The following is an 18,562-nucleotide window of genomic DNA, read 5'->3' on the forward strand; positions in this document are numbered from 1 at the left end:
GAGGGGTTTGGGAAAAGACACTAGTTAGTTGTATGTAACTTAGGGAAGATGCGTACGCATGAAGCTAATAAACAGCGTTCGCCTGCAGGATTTTATGCATTCGCTAATGTGCGTCATGTTAACAGCGCAACTATATGTATTTAATGTGTGTATGGGGTATGGTGAAATATGCTATCGCATGATGCTAATAATAGCATCACAGTATGTACTTAAGTGTGAGTTTCTCTAAAATGGCGCTGAGCGGCCATTCGCAAAATGGCGTCGTGCAGATCTCATTTTCTAAGATGGTGTCTTGTGGCCATTCGCAAGATGGCGTCGTTCCAATCTAATTTAAACTGATTCTGTCTCAGCCAATTATCCAGCTTCGACAAAGGATTTATTCCTTGTGTTTTATTATTTTTATTTGGATGTTTATATTTATTTTTATTTACATTTTTTATTTATTAATTATAATATTTAATTTTTTGTGTCCTTTTATATGTTGCTATTTGAATAAAAACATTTATGTGCAAACCAGACTTTTAGATTGGAACATTACCAATTGGACTAGTGCAATGATATCGTTTTGGTTTATTTTCTAATTTACATTGGAGGGTGCTGATCCCTCTTTTAGTTGCAGCTGTCCGTTTTTGGTTATTTGTATATCAATAATTAGATACTGTGATTAGGCGCCATCAGATGTGATCTTTGTGGTTTTTGCCTTGACCACTGGTCCTGAAACATTCCAGATTTGAACCCATCTGAAAACCTGTGGTGCGTATTGAATGAAGCAGTCCACAAACCATGACACAAAAATATCAAGGAACAGGAAATGTTCTGCATGGAGGAGTGCTCCCAGATTCCTCAACAAGTGTTCTCAAACTTTATTAAGCATGACAGAAAGCAGCTCAGTGTTATTATCAATGCCAGGGAACGTTTTAACAATTATTAATAATGGGAGTGTCAATAATTTTGGGACTTATGTTTTTAAAAAAATTGTGTTGCCAAAGAAAACCTTATTCCAGAACACAGTTGGAAAATAAAAACTATGCAGCTTAACACTTTTCTTTTACCGACAAAACACTTATTGCATGTGTGGTTTATTAATATATTGACTAGCTCATTTCCGTGAAGGGTGCCAATAAGTCAGAATTATTGGCACCCTTCATGGAGTTGAGCTAGTTAATATACTCTAAGGACTTTTAATATTGAATTGTCTAACCCAGTGCCTTTCAAATCCAACATTTTAGTCTTGTTTATTCTAGACCTTCCCCAAGGAAAAAAAAGACTGAAACATCAGATTTTTTTAAACACTGAATTATGGGGCCCGTACATCTAGCCCCATTCTGCAGACGCCAGGGTCAGGGGAATGGAGAATTCCAACATATTGGACAATCTTGATTGCCTGATTCTGACTCAAAAATAATTGGATTTGGCGAGTCAGGGACTTCTGACATGCTGAATTTCCCGATGTATCACCGATCATTGATGTTTGCTGATCTGTGTTTTTGATAACTAATTAGCAGATCAGATCAGTGTTGGCAGAACAGGAAATCGGGCTGTAGATGTATGGTCCACAATAGTCTCTTTGTTATTGGAAGAACTTTTGAGTGCCACCCATGGTCAGGATGAAATAGTGGACAATGGTTCCTTGGAGGGCACCTAAGTAGGTATTGTAATCCAAAATATATCAGACTATTATTACAACCATTAATTCCCACAATGCATCAGTTAAAAGTTAAAATATGCCCGCAGATATTTAGAATTATTATATAATTGTGCAAAATACATTTAAATATTTGTCTTAAAATAAATTTAAAAAACAATGGTCATAAAATAAAATAAATTATATCAAATTCAAATAAAAAATCTTAAGAGTAGCCTACTGCTATCTTATCAGACAATAGCCTGTAAATTGATATGAAAAATAAATTTAATTTGCTCTCGTCTTTTTCCCGGGAAACTGCGGGGCAGTAAGTGATGAGCATGGCGAGAGATTTCATAAGGTCATCTTGGCAATGGAAAAAAGATATCAAAGTAAATAGAACTGTACTATTGCTAGTATGTGACAAGAGATGCTCCATATGTGAAATACAAATGGTAAGTGAAGAAGAAGCATAAACTAAGTCAAGGGGGACAATGTTGCAGTTCAATATGTGAGCCAGATAGTCTTCTATAAGAACTAACAAATATTGTAATAATACACAAAAAAATATCTATCTTTTAAGAAAAATATCATTATTAAAAGTATATTTATTTGCTCCTGTTTAGATACATATCTATCTTTTAAGAAAAATATCATTATTAAAAGTATATTTATTTGCTCCTGTTTAGATACATGTACTCTAATTTGTGATATATAAAAGTTGGTATTTTTAGGATTTTTTTTTTTACTAATGCGATAAGCTTTGTAAAAGTGATTTACTCTATATAAACTGTTAAATTTGTAAATACCTTTTAACACATTCCTGCCTATAAACCTCTAAGATTCACCTGCCTAGAACCTCTAAGACAAAACCTGCCTGTACCTTCTAAAACCACAAGATGTCGCTATTTTGATTATACCATTAATGAAATACCAAGACAGTTGAATAGCGGTCCGAAGCGCTAAAGATTATTATTCAGGTAAAAGTACAGATGTTACAATGCTATGATCTAATAATGAGCGCAAATAAATTGTACAAACATTAGGTCATAAGGTACAGTTAAAATACATGAAACGGTTATTAAAGATCAAAATACAATGAGCAATATGAGACAGAGAGAGAGAGAGAGAGAGAGAGAGAGAGAGAGAAAAAGAGACACATTAAAATACAATGAGAGATATATCAATGTCTGCTGAGAGCACATGTTCAAGATGGCTGGTGATGGTGTGTGTGTGTGTGTGTTTGTGTGTGAGGGGGGGTTGGGAATGCTTCCTGCCCTATTGTCCAAACCGCATGGTCTACAAACAAACTCCATTATGAAGCTACCTCATTGAAATCTCCCATAATGCCATAGTTAATTAAATATGCATGCTGGATATCATATGCCAACACATCAGGCAAACACTGCACCATTTAATATTCCAACATATACAACACAAGCTGATTCCAATGTACAACAATACCATCCTACAACAGACCTCATCCAGTAGTCACTAGACCATGGGGAGGGGGAAGGGCCGAAGCACATGTTTTTCCTTTGTTCGCAAGCCTCATGATCCCTAGGTAAACTCCATCCTGCACCAAGCTGCAACTCCGCAAATCATCCATCAATGACCACAACCACAACAAAGACAATATACCTATCTGACCCACACAACACCACAACTGGGCAGAATCACAATTTCCCTTGTTCACCCCACATGGAGGCAAGCCATCTCCAACAAACCACAGACAACATACCCATCTGACTCACACAACACCACACGGCAACCACCCACGACCATTCAAAGCTGCCATCAATTCAACCTCCACAATACAACACTGACACCACCCTATGATCACATTCATGAGTATACAACACACACCAAGCCCATCTCTCCCAAGCAGAGATACCGTTCAAGCACATGGCAAGGCCCTAACACAGAACACATGGCAAGGCCCCAACACAGAACACATGGCAAGGCCCCAACACAGAACACATGGCAAGGCCCCAACACAGAACACATGGCATCTCAATCAACCAGCATCAATCATTCACAAATGGGAAGGCAAACACAGAACACATGGCAAGGCCCTAACACAGAACACACCAGAGGATCTCAATCAACCAGCATCAATCATTCACAAATATCACAACAATTCCACAATCAATCCCTTTCCTGCATGCTAACAACAGACCACTGTACCCTACAGTGCAGATGAAAGGCACAGACCAGACAACACATCATCCACTGCATGCCAACACAGACCCATGAATATCCTTAGAAAACTACAAACCACACACCATGCTAAGCTAATAACATATTAACACCAAACATAGCTACAGACACCCAAATAGGCTAAATATTGCACATTTTATACTCAGCTATAACCCAGAGGAACTGAGACCCATTCTTCCGTTGTCTGGTCAGGGAGTGTACCTCTCTCTTCCTTCTAAAATCTGCAAGTGTCTCTGCTAAACTGTTTTTTCTCAGGATCTGCATGCTATGTTCCCGCCCCCTTTTACCTATGAGGTCATCAGAAAGGGAGTATCCTTTTGGTTACCTGAGACTACTGTTAATTAGATTCTACTCTCAGCTAGCTAGCTCTATTGATTAGACTGGAATAACCAGTCCTTTGGACAAAAATGTAAACAGGCCTACACCATGTTATTGTCTTTTGGTAAGGTTAGAAATCTGTTACAGGGCATTTATTGGGCAATTCCAAATGGATACAAAAGGTCTCCAACCACCCTTTGTATCCCCCACCTGCAAATCTAAGCTGCTATGGAAAACAACATTTCAAATAGATATTCTCTCTAACATTCATATTTCATAGCCGCATGTTCTGGTCTTCATATTGATGTCACCGGAACGCTGTGGAAACAGAGTAGATCAGTACGGCTCCACACACAGTCCAATTGTCATTTACTAAGCCATAGTTACAGAAAACATTTCTTTATATACTGACATTGCGTTTAAACCAAGTAATAATTATCCTTTTTGCGTTACGGGACCATTGCTTTTAAATGTATGTATGCGGGGAAAACACCACTGAATTGCGTTGTGCGTCTGAGGGTCGGTGGGGCACTCAGCGAGCAGCACTAAGCTGGAAGGGCATCTATGTGTGTGTGTGGCCATGCCAGTATGATTTTGGGAAGGATCACTAAAAAAACTGACTGTATTCTGTTTAACATTGTGTGTATGAGTTGCAGGGAATTTTGCTACTTTTCAAATATAAGTGTGTGTGATATTATAAAGTCCACGCATGACGGGCCACATGTACACACACATATATATACATATATATATATATACACACATATATATATATATATATACACATATACAAGCACACATGTATTTTTCCTATGTTTTTAAACTGCAATTGCAAAATGTGTTTATACAGTGAATTTAATTCTCATACAGGGAGGAGGCTTCCAGCTGTGCTGTCGGAGCCTCCCTGTTTAGTCTGCCTGTGTTTGAGGAAGGCTGACTATGTACCTTTTGTTTACAAAATAGTGCTGTGAGATTTTATTTCTAAGATGGAGTCTTGGCCCTTTACAAGACAGCATTGCGCAGATTCCAATTGCAAGCAGATTCTGTCTTCGCCAATTATCCGGTTTTGACAAAACTTGTAGCAGAATTTAATAAATGGGTTCATCCCAAAGTTATTAAATTGGCATAGAATACAAATTGCAACTTTTACTCTATTGTCATCTTGTCAAATAATTACTCCCCTGACATCTCAGATATTCTTAAGGATGTCTATTACCTTTTCCCATCACACTACCAAATTAGGTCAAGCGTTAAGTGAACACAAGTCTATCAACTTGACTACACTTTATTGTAAGTAGAGGCAATGGGTGAACCCAGATAATGAAAACAAATATAGTGTACACTGTGCGAGTCCAAACATTTGTAATCAATATGATTTATGCTCACCGATTCTTGAATGTAATTGAGCCTTGGGTAATATTGCACCATTACTTGCTGGGGATTACAGATTGCACTGGCTGCTTTCAAACCTTCTGGTACTGTAGGTGTTCCTCAGGATACTCAGAAAGGGTTACAGAAAACATAATATAGTGTCTGCTGTTGCATATTATGAATAGAACCAAATAAGTCTTTCAAGATCATACTCATCCTTTTGACAGTAAATGTGTTATTCGCCTTGGACATTCATTTATAATTCCGATGTCCATCGTTTTAATGGTATTGGAATACAGTTCAGGTATCTCATTACAGAGAGGGGTAAGGACTAAAATAATCTTAGATAAAAACAAAGTCCAATTAGTGATGGTACGCCCGATTTAAGAAAAGACAATCAATATACAAAAAAAATTACTATTTATTCAAAGGTGAAAAAACATCAACCTTAAGGTAGAAAATAATTACAATTAACATATAAGTATTAAAATAAGGACAAAAATTACTAAAAGAAAATAAATTAATAATATGAGATAAAAAAATAAATGCAGGGGTGAATGGGAAAATAGTAACCTTAAAATAACTGCAGTTATTTGAATTTTCAGTTCCTAAATGTCCAATTGCCTTATCATTGTGAAAATTAAAATTCAGAATTAAAATTCAAACTTAGGTTTACCACAATAAATACTGAGGCAAATATACTAATGAACATTTAATAACTATATATAACTAAAATAATTAAAATCTACTTGCACAATACAACTAAGAAAAATAATTATTTTCCTGCTTTAAATTAGCAGGAAGGATGTGTCACAATTCAAACATGTTCTTGTGGATGCAGATATATTAGTCTGGATTTGCGTTGGCAGTAGCAGAGATGAGGAGTCTCAGGAGCTCCCATTCTTCAACAGTAATCCTGACAAAGAGATTTCAGCTTTACTGCTAGAAGGCTTAAAGGATCGCAGCCCTCTGCCATGTTTCTAGATATGCCAGTGACAGGTATGAATTGATTGACAGCCCAGAACTGGTATACAATCAAACTTCTAAAAAGCCATATGGATCACCAGAAGTAAGTGTCAGTACAAGCCTGGTCAGAACCAAAAGGGGCAGAAACAAGAGGAGCAAAAGCAAAAAGCAGGGTCAGATACACTGGAGACAATCAGGACACAGATAAACTGGTTAGAGAAAACCTGGATTTCTGTAGCACAAGTAGTTATTCTAATACTATGGTACTGTACATGTCTTTGCTCAGAGCTGCTTTAAATAAGCTGAGCAATTTCAAATTACCTAGTTGATGTCAGCAGTCTCTCTCAGGTGGAGTGAGCTGTGATCTAGAGCAGGAGGAGGGAAGCCCCAGCAGCAGTGGATGCTGGACCTGGTAAGAGTCCACCAGACTCCAGGTCTTACGGTGCCTAACACCATGATACTGTATTCATAACTTTTAAGAAAGATTGCACAGATCTAGCCTCATGTAAGACATTATGTATTTGCAATTAACATATACAGTATATATATATATATATATATATATATCCAATGGGGCAGCACTCCACTAATTAAACATAGAAAGTCCCCGTTGCCCTCTGTATTAGGACCTCAGCTGAAGCCCCAGTAATACTGTATATAAGGAGAACGGCGGCACTCAGGTGAAAAAATAAATCTCAGGCAGGTAAGTATGCTCCAACATTTCGGAGTACTACTTACTACTCCATCTTCAAGGCACAATAATTTACAATACATAAATCCACTTACTTTATAGCACCTTCAACACAAAACGTGTCACATGGCTCCAAGCTTCCGGCAACTTCCAGAGGGATGGCGCTCACATGTGATGTCATCTCCCATGCACGTAACCATGGAGACTGCTGTTTGTAAACTTAAACTAAAGCTGGCCACACACTAGACCAACTTACATCCAACTAGCCAACTAGTTGATTGGTTGGAATGAAAATCTGGTAAGGAATGAAAGTAAATGACAATCAGCAATTTGCTCCCAAACGCCGGAAAATGGACAAAAACTGTTGTTTGAACAAAGTGTTTAGATCAAACATTTAACAAACTTATCTGACGACCATTTTCATTTGTTTTCTGGCATTTAGGAGCAAATTGCTGATCATCATTTACTCCCATACATTACCAGATTTTCATTCCAACCAATCAACAAGTTGGCTGGTTGGATGTAATTTGGTCTAGTGTGTGGCAAGCTTTAGTGCACTGATCTGACAGATATAGCATAATTACATATCAGGTAATCAATTCATGATATACAATATGTCAAGTTAATCACATACATTAAATAATGCATATGCACAACAACTGATAACACAAACGTTGGAGCATACTTACCTGCCTGAGATTGATTTTGAATAAATAAAAAACAAAATAGAAAAAAAACAATAAGACATAAAAAGAAAAAAGAAAAAGAGAAAGATATCAGAGAATAGGGAGTATGTTTGCTCATATTATTCAGCACCATATATTATTGAAATAGCCGATCCTATATAGTACTCCTTATATACCTATCAGGCCAATTGTTAGCCTGACAGCACCAACCATGATAAGTGTAGTTTTATAAAAAACAATACAATCCTAAGCTCTCATTAAGGCCCATCGGTGCCATAGTCCCCAGCCTGTGCAAAGTGGTGTGCCACCAGCTGGTCACTGTTGCCCACAGAAAGGGCGGCATGGATGGCCGTCTGGTGCAACGCCATACGTTCCCTGCATTTTCTGTTTTTCCCACATAAGCAAGGCCGCATGGGCAAGTGAGAAGTACTTGCACTACTAGATATATAGTTTATCTTCTTCGAGATTGATTTTTTCACCCGAGTGCCGCGGTTCATGTTATATATATATATATATATATATATATATATATAGACATTGCCTACTGGCTAAACACAATGTGGCTAGTATGAGAGCAATCATTATTGACCACGTCCCCGTGAATTTGAGGGGAGGAAATAGGGGCAAGATATTACTCCAAAAAGAATGTAGGTGGATTCATAACTTGGGTACCATGACTCCTAAAGGGTTAAATGAATCTTTGGGGCTGCAATGTTTTCTGTAAAAATTGGAATAAATTATCCATTTGTGCAGATACTATATATGTTCCATTAAGGTGTATTACAGATTGTACAGTATATGTCACATACTGGTCGTTTTTATTTTGTTTTTAAGTTTTACAATAAATCTAAGCATCTGTTAAATAGGGAGTTTGGAGCCAATATTTAGACATATCAAGTTACTTACCATAAGGACGCCATGCTGTCTGCCCGTTATTGTGTGCCGGAAGTGTCTACTTCATGACACGTGAATATCCGGATTGCCTGGCGGTGCTGTGTCATTCCCAGCCCTGGTCTCTTAAGAGTGACCCAAAAAGGAATTTTTCTTCTTTGCCCTTGCAAAATACTAAAATAGATATGTACAAAAGACTCTCCTGCTAGCAAAAAACGGCAGATAATGCATCTACTACAGCGGAAAGATCAATTTTTTTATGATAACCAACTGTCTGTTGGAATGCCTGTACTGATATTTGCATTGGTAACTAGAACTCTCAGGTTGCTGCTGCGTTTACAGTAAATGCAAAGAGCGGTTTATTGTGACATGTCTCCTTCAACACTAGATCAGTACTGTTGATGTGCCAGTGTTTGAGAATCGATTCTCTTATCTTATGGAAGGAAATAGAAAATGTGGTCCTCAGCAGTCCAATCCCTGTACCTTTTGCAGAATATCAGTCTGTCCCTGGAGAGAAGTGGCTTCTGTGCTGCCCTTCTTGACACCAGGCCATCCTCCAAAAGTCTTCATCCTGTGTCATACCAACATTAAAGCATCCTGAGACCTTTCATGTGTGGGGTTGCTTCTCAGCCAAGAGAGTGGGATCACTTACAATTTTGCCTAAGAACACAGCCATGAATAAAGAATGGTAGCAAAACATCCTCCAAGAGCAACTTCTCCCAACCATCCAAGAACAGTTTGGTGATGAACAATGCCTTTTCCAGCATGATGGAGCACCTTGCCATAAGGCAAAAGTGATAACCAAGTGGCTCAAGGAACAAAACATAGAAATTTTGAGTCCATGGCCAGGAACCTCACCAGACCTTAATCCCATTGAGAACTTGCGGTCAATCCTCAAGAGGCGGGTGGACAAACAAAAACTCACAAATTCTGACAAACTCCAAGCAATGATTAGGCAAGAATGGGCAGCCAGTCAGTCAGTATGTGGCCCAGAATTTGATTGACAGCATGTCAGGGCGAATTGCAGAGGTCTTGATGTCAACACTGCAAATATTGACTCTTTGCATAAACGTAATGTAATTGTCAATAAAAGCCTTTGACACTTATGAAATGCTTGTAATTTTACTTCAGTATACCATAGTAACATCTGACAAACAGGTCTAAAAACACTGAAGCTGCAAACATTGTGAAAACCAATACTTGTGTCATTCTCAAAACTTTTGGCCAAGGCTGTATGTCTTATTATGTTGTAAAAGGCACGGTAGTCATTGCCAATGCTTTCACAGGCACAAGTTTGCTGAATAACTTTGATGTACTTCATTAAGGATGGTCAGGAAGGTAAAATATCTAGTAGGCGGCCAGTGTCGGTCATCCCACCCACAACATGTAATCCCTTATTTAACCCACTCGCCAACCACTAATTAACTAACCCATCAAGAAACCAATTACCCCCATGTCCTCTATCTGTGTATAAGTAAACAGTGTGCATGAAAGTGTACATATTTAATGCTGTTGGCAGCAGGAGCTTGCAAACTCCCTGAAAGATACACTGACAAAATGCAAATAAATATAGTCGCTGCTTTTTTTTTTTTTTAAATGTCTCATTGCATAAAGCAAGTTACAGTTGTATGAGCTGATCCTGGACTCATATCTTCTACCACTGATTTATTGAAAATAATCTTATGCAAAGACCTTTTGTTCAAACACTCTTCTCACTTCCAATTGGGAAGCAAAAGACAGTAACTGAAAATATGAAAAAACATACACATAAATATTTATTTGATTGTTTTTATAGTATAGAAGAAGGCAATAAGTTGCTGAATCACAGAACTGAGGTCAGGGGTTTAATTCCCAACCTGGAACTATCTATGTGGGGTTTTATATTATCCCTGTGCTTGTATTAGTTTCAGCTAAGTGCTTTGCCTGGCGTGGTCACATTAGATGCAACAACGCCAGACTGGGATTGAACTGACATGGTCGCAGCGACCAGTCAGAAACGCCCACTAGGCAACTGCTGGGAAGTTGGTCTTAAAGCAGACGCCTATATCAGAGGGACCTGCTGATCCCCCTGCACCCTCGGCTGCCAATCCATTACATTCCGATCACTGCTGTTCATAGTGATCGGGTACCAGGCAACACCCCCCTCCTGGCTCTGCTGCAGAGCGGCCATGATTTCAAAATATGCAGCAGCCGCGGCTTCTGGTAGCAGTGGCTGCTGCTGTGTCCCGATCACTGTGGCCAGCAGTGATCAGGAAGGCAGCATCACTTCCTCCCAGCACGGCTGCAGGGCAGCCATGACTTCCATAAAGTAGTAGTCGCAGCTCCTGGAAGCTAGCCGCGGCTGCTGCTGTGTCCAGCTGGCGGAACCCCCACCTCCTCCTTACAGCTTCTGTGCAGCTGAATCTGCCAAAGCTCCGTATGCGAGGAGACTTGCAGTGTCTGCGGCTGGTCTTAACTGTTGCAAATGCTGCGTGACTGCCCGATGTGCATTGATGGTACCAATGTTTACGCAGAAGAGCGACATTGGATGTATATGAGAAAGCAGAAGTGGGCGTCTTTATGCTGGCTGACCTTTGACAAGCATTAGCATATTTTCGCCGCTGCGTTCCGTGCAAAATCCAGCTGCGATTGCAATTGCGTTGGCTGCTGAATCAGGCCCTATGTAAATATTAGCTATTCAAACGTGATTTAAAATTTGTGTTAAAAAATTGTATTGAATCAGGTGTAAATAGCACTTATTTACCTAATTTGCTAATTAAAAAATTAAAAATTTTGGGGACAGTTTTTGAAAATTATTTAGCCAGTTAAGTAGTAAACTGTTGATCAAAATATATCCTAGTGTGTGTGCTTGTGTATTATGGAAATTAGACTGTAAGCTCCACCGGGGTAGGGACTGATGTGAAGTACAGCGCTGCATAATCAGTGACACTATGGATACAGATATATATATATATATATATACATATATATATATATATATATATATATATATAAAAGCAATAATTATATCACAACAAAGGCATGTTGTCTCATTGGTAAATATTAACTTAAGTGCACATACAGCCTTTTATTTTGATTTAACCTCCACATTATATTTATCCTGTATGAAGACATCCTGTAATGTAGGCTCTCACATTACGTCACTGTCCATTTTAATTGGAGATCAGATGGAGTGTCTTTAGAAAGCCATACTATGTAAATAGTGTGTGCTTACTAGCAGCACATGTCACTTCTTTTTATAGCCTGCGAGGTGTTGACCACATTTTTGAAGCTATGCCAGAATACACAAGAGAGGAAAGAGCTGTCTGACTGCAAGGAGAAATGCCAAAATCCTATATCCACTGTAGAGATGACACCATGCTTCGCACAATTGGCAGTTTTTCTTTTTGACTTAGAAAGTTTTTATGAAGTCGGAACCTAATTTAGAACTTCAAGGATAGAGAAGGTTTCTGTATTAGAGGTTTTTGTTTTATAGATCAATAGCTCCAAGGACTTCACAGACTCTCCTATAAAAGGTAGCAATACATCATTTAGTAGCTATTAATAAGTAAATGAAGCTCTCTGCTACTTAGTTCTCCCTAATCTTCACTGATTCTCTGCACAACACCTGCTCTTCTTAAAAGCACAGATATCACATTTGCTCGTTTGTTATTTGCATATGAAGGTATGCGGTTTTCCGGTATTTTACTTGCGTGTGTGACCACCCATTTTCCGGTGTTTTACTTGCGTGTGTGACCACCCATTTTCCGGTATTTTACTTGCGTGTGTGACCACCCATTTTCCGGTGTTTTACTTGCGTGTGTGACCACCCATTTTCCGGTGTTTTACTTGCGTGTGTGACCACCCATTTTCCGGTGTTTTACTTGCGTGTGTGACCACCCATTTTCCGGTGTTTTACTTGCGTGTGTGACCACCCATTTTCCGGTGTTTTACTTGCGTGTGTGACCACCCATTTTCCGGTGTTTTACTTGCGTGTGTGACCACCCATTTTCCGGTGTTCTACTTGCGTGTGTGACCACCCATTTTCCGGTGTTTTACTTGCGTGTGTGACCACCCATTTTCCGGTGTTTTACTTGCATGTGTGACCACCCATTTTCCGGTGTTTTACTTGCGTGTGTGACCACCCATTTTCCGGTGTTTTACTTGCGTGTGTGACCACCCATTGCTTTCAGTTTTACCCTGGTTGTCTGTGTGTAGACTAATTTGAAGTGTGTATGTAGGGGGGAGGGGGATCAGAGCAGTACAAGCGAAGGATGAGCGATGCTCTGTAAAGAGACCTACCTTATAATGACTATACACAACTTTTATGCCAGTGATGGGCGATTCTATACACTGTAGCCTAAAATAAATTCAGGTTCTGCATGTGTGACCCTATAACTTTCAAATACATGTTTTGCTTAATCTCAGTAATATGGTAAAAGCTAAATTGATCAGAGACACCACATGCCTTTAAAATACCACATGCCTTTAAAATAAATCCAAAGTGCATTCCAAAACTTCATGCCAATTAAACAACCCACTCACCCTGAAACACCCGCAAACCCCTTGCTTGCATTATTGGCCACCCCCACAAATGCCTAAAGAGAAAAATTCCTAAGGCTGGAACTGATCATAAGAGAGCAGATACATTTCACAACCCATGTTTCAGGAAATCTCTGAACAAATTTGTAACCAGACATATGATATGGGATGCAGTCAGGATACCGGCGGACGGGATGTCAATATACCGACGCCGGAATTCCAAAGCCTGTCAGAATGCCGACGCCGCCATAACAAAGTCATTAAGATACCGACATCGGCATCCCGATCAGTGTTGCCTTAACAGCAGTGTGGGCCCTGGGCAAAGCAATACACTGGGACCCCTAGCCACCCATTCAAGGGAATAAAATGTTAATGGTCAATAAAATTAAATCCTCCTGAATGCCCATCAGACCTCCCACACATGGAGAGAGACTCTGTTTGACTTGTCTGAAGCTGAGAGATGAAGTGAAACTGGGCCTGAGATGAGTACTCGTCATGGGGGGGGGGGGATGTGGCTGGGGAGGTTAGATCAGAATACAGTGCACCGGCGGCCAGCTTATAAAAACATAGCAAATTTAAAAAACTGGCCGTGGCTGCAGGGGGGCAGGTTGGGGGGACCCTAACAAGCATCGGGCCCTTGGGCAACTGCCCAACAAGCCCAATGGAAGAGATGGCCCTGATCCCGATGGTAGGTATGCGGGTTAGGGTTAGGCCGGGGATAGGGGGGTTAGGTTTAGTGACCTCCTGGGGTGGGTTAGAGTTAGGCACCACCAAGGGGAGGTTAGGGTTAGGCATCACTGGGGGAAGATTAGGGTTAGGGACCACCAGGGGGAGGGATAGGGTTGGGGATAGAGGGAGGGTTAGGCTACTTACCGGCCCCTGTCGGGATCCTGAACATTGGGATGCCGCTGTTGGTCTTCTGACCACCGGCATCCCGACCGCCAGTCAATCATATGTATTCCTTATGTCATCAATAGAGCAAATTATGGACATAATGGGTCAGTGCAGAGTTGAAGATAAGTCGGCCAAAATTGCATCTACATTGCATGAATCAAACTGGGGGCCTCATTTATCAATGAGTTTTATCATTCACAACAAGTGATACAACTCATTGCATATGTTAATGGTGCTCCAGCCAATCAGCTCCCACCTGTCATCTGTTTGAAAAATGATTGCTGGGAGATGATTGGCTGGTGCACCATTTATCATTCACTCGTTGTGAATGCTAAAACTTAATAAATGAGGCCCTAAAATGTATATAGATTTTCCCGAATTCAGAAGTGTCTACATCTCTGCAGCTTGATCATCCCTACCCATACACTTGGTTTGGTTCCTGCAATCATTATCAGTGCACACTTGCTCCAGCCCTATCTTTTGTGCAAAATATCCATCTGAAAACAGATGTATTTAAGCACATGCACAACTCAGCAAAGCCTGCAATTAATTTGTCACGCCTTTGATACACCCTCACTAAACTTTACCTAAGTGTGAAAACTACTGTACCTTACCACCTAGTTTCAGCAACAATTGAAGATGTGACAGAGCTGTGTACAACTCATCAATGTCCATCAGTGCCTGATCAACCATTAGGCTAACTAGGGTGTCAGGATTTGGGAGGGGATGCCACTATGGTGGTAGTCAGAGAATAAAAAGACCTAAAAAAACCTAATTCATTCCATGCTGGCTGTGGCTGAAGAGATTAATTACAATAATGTGTGTGAAAAGCTGGGTGGTACTATGTTTTAGCCTTAGGCTTCCAGAACCTATAATAAGGCCTTCATGGCTATACTACTTGCATACACTCAGCTCCGAATCATGTGCAGTGCAAAAACTCTCAAGATATGCAAGCTCCAATGTGTTTCCCCAAGGATTTCATTTAACCTAATTATGTTTCCTATGCATATACAGTATACATACAGATACTCTGCTTATCTATTGCTTGAACAAGACATCTACTCTGGTCTTTTGAGAGTAGAGCGAGGGAAGGGAAATGAGCCTCTCTTGTACCCCTTTTCCACCTAAATTTCGGGTCTGACCCGGAGTTGGAACAAATTTCCTATCCGGATCAGACCCGGAATTTTGCCGGCGCTGACTCGGGATATTCCGGTGGTCACCAACCTTAATTGGGGTGGGAGCTACTGAAGAAAAATGAAACCTCCTGAAGAGCTACTAAAAATTTGAAAAATTAAAAATCTGGCTAATAACCGCAAAATTGAAGATCATTTCATGAAAATGAAAAAAATGTTTCATAGGTAACAAGAATGAATTTAATTAATACAGTTATATCATTGAACATTTCACTTTTAATTACCGGCTTCAAGAAGCTAAGGGGGTCATTCAGACCCGGTTGTTAGCGCCGATGTGCTCGGACTGGGTCGATGGCCCCCCACAGAGCATGCGCATGATGGCGCCGGCGCCGTCGTGCGCATGCGTGAGACCCGCTTCGACCGACAGCGCCGGTCATAGCGGGTCTTGATCCAAAGGGGGCGAGCTGTCGATGTTGATTGACAGCTCGCCCCGTTTGGAAGGCGGGCTGGGGGGGTGGCAGCCCAAACGGAGGCGTTCCCATGGGAACGCCTACCGTTTAAGGGCGGCCCCACTGACATCAGTGGAGAGCTTCCGGCTCAGACAGACCTGAAAGCTCTCCGGGGCTTACGACAAGGGAGACCCTACCCTAGGGTCTCTTCGTAAGCCCCGATGGTCGCGATGGTCTTGACCATCGCGACCATCACCTTAGGTGGTCATAAGGCTGTGGGTGTCAACCCACAGCCTTACCACCGCAAAGGAGGACGTCTTGAAAATTTAAGACGTCCTCCCCTCATTCAGACCGACCGCACGCTCTGTGCGACCGGCTCTGAATGAGGTCCTAAGTGCAGTAGAGGAGCAAAAGATATAGGCAGGGCTGCTGTGTGATTTACCAGAAGGGCTGGGCTGAAGCACTTGCCTCAAATGATGTCCAGACGGCGTCCATCATGTATCTCCCCAGTGTTCACCGCACCACAGCACTATCCACTCTCTCCATCTGTCACCCCACAACAGCGCTGCACCCCCCAACTCTCGCCACAAATCAGCACTGTCCCCTCTCCAGCTCTCATCTCATCTTGAGCGGCTTGGTTATGGTTTCCTAGTGGCTGCAGAAAATAATGTGACTTAGCTGGGAGGGCGCTGCACAGACTGGTGACTCCGATCACTATAGAAACAGCTGCTGCTCAGGAAGTGCAACCTTAGGGACGAGTTCCAGTGTCCATCACATATTGTGCCACCCTACGGCAGTCACCTGATGCGCTTTCCTTTGGCTTCACCCACGGCTTTTTCAGAGGTCACATCCTCCTTGATTATTCACCAGTACTGCAGCAAGGTGAGCTACCCAAATTACAGCCGCGAGCTACCGGTAGCTCGCGAGCCACGGGTTGGCAACCACTAACTTAAGTAGTAACTAAACATATTCAGCAAGTGTCAGAAGCAGGTGACAAATGTACTTTAAGGGAGTAAATTTACTGAAGTGCAAGTTTTTAGAAGTGCAGTTGTTGCCCACGGCAACTAATCAGATTCTACTTATCATCTATCTAGCACCTTCTAGAAACACATCCCAATCATGGTCCTCAAGGCACACTATTCAATTAGCGGCGAAAAGCCGTTTTCGTCGAAAAAGTTTTGCCGGTGACGCCATTTCGCCAGCGGAAACTTAATCCCCGTATTCAATTGTGGTGACTTTTCGACGTTGCGGAAATGCAATGCAATTTACCCGGCGGAAAAGTTTTGCCTATGAATAGCAGTCGAAATAGTGCAGAATTGCAGTTTTGCGGTGCAAAGGTGGGGAAACCACCCTGCACCCTTAGGACAGGTCCCCAAAGGTAAACTGCGTCAAAATAATCCTAAAAAAAATTCAAAGAACACCCCAAAAAATTACTTTGAAAAAGGGGGCGAAAAAGTACAAAGTTGGGGTATTGCAGGTGCTTGTTGCTGGGACTAGTTATTTTCTCAAAAAAAAGAGGCTAAATGCTGTACTTCACCACTTCTGCAAAGATGCTAATTAGCAGCTAATGAGAGCATTTAAGTACCCCAAATAGCTTCAGCAGGGCTATTCGGGGGCATTTACAATGATCCTCAATGTTAATGCATCTTTTGGGGGGTGTCAGGCTGATTTCCCCAAAACTGAAAGCACTTTCCCGTTTGCGTTTCGGCGGGTGCCGTTTTCGCAGATACTTTTCCACATGGAAAACCAGCTATGACGGTGAATACCTTGCCAGGCGAAAAGTACTCGACTTTTCGCACCTAGTTGAATATGTCCCTAACAGTCCATATTTTAATGAAAGCCATATTTGAGCACAGGTGTCTTAATTAGTACCTCAGTAATTTTGATTTAAGCATTTGTGCTGAAACATGGCTCTAAATAAAACCTGGACTGTTCGAGTGCCTTGAGGACCGAGGTTGGAAAACACTGTTCTAGAATATAATAACTAGAATGTGATTGGTTGCTATGAGCAACATCTCCACTCCTAAAAATCTGCACTTTAGTAAATATACCCCTAAGGACAAGCTTATCAGTTTTTCACAGACTTATTATTCATCATATTAGTACACTGCCTTAGATATAGTTTACTGGTTCTCAAACTCTGTCCTCAGGATCCTAACAGTTCATGTTTTCCAGGTCACCTAGCAGGTGCACAGGTGTATTATTCATTGATCATTGACACATTTAAAAAAAAATCCACTGGTGGAGCTAATTATTTCAATTGTCATACAAAGGGGAGATGTACTAAGCCTTGGAGAGAGATAAAGTACCAAGCAATAAGCTCCTAACTGTCATGTTACAGGATGTGTTTGAAAAATGGCAGTTAGGACCTGATTGGTTGGTACTTTATCTCCGTCCACTTTATCTCTTTCCATGGCTTAGTACATCTACGGTTACCCCTGTGAGGAGACAATGAAAACATGAACTGTTTGGGGTTCTGAGGACCGAGTGTGAGAACCACTGATGTAGATCAATGTCTAATATTGGATTTTACTTGCTTGTTTAAGGAACAGGTTTATGGGTTTACGCTAATAAAGTGACAATAATGAGGAACACTTAGACTAGAGAACACCAGCAAATCTCCTGGTTACTTGAAGCACTAGCTTAAGTCTGTATGCAACACTTGACTGCAATTTGCTTAAGTCTATGCATTCTCCATAGTGGCTCAGGTTTTGCAATGTGTGAAATACAGTATACTTACCAAAGATTTACACTCTCGAAAATCCCCCCCTCGGTGCGAACATCTTAGACTATAATTA

Source organism: Taudactylus pleione, unplaced genomic scaffold (genome assembly GCF_031769625.1).
Source record: "Taudactylus pleione unplaced genomic scaffold, aTauple2 ptg000039l, whole genome shotgun sequence".
Lineage (NCBI taxonomy): Eukaryota > Metazoa > Chordata > Amphibia > Anura > Myobatrachidae > Taudactylus > Taudactylus pleione.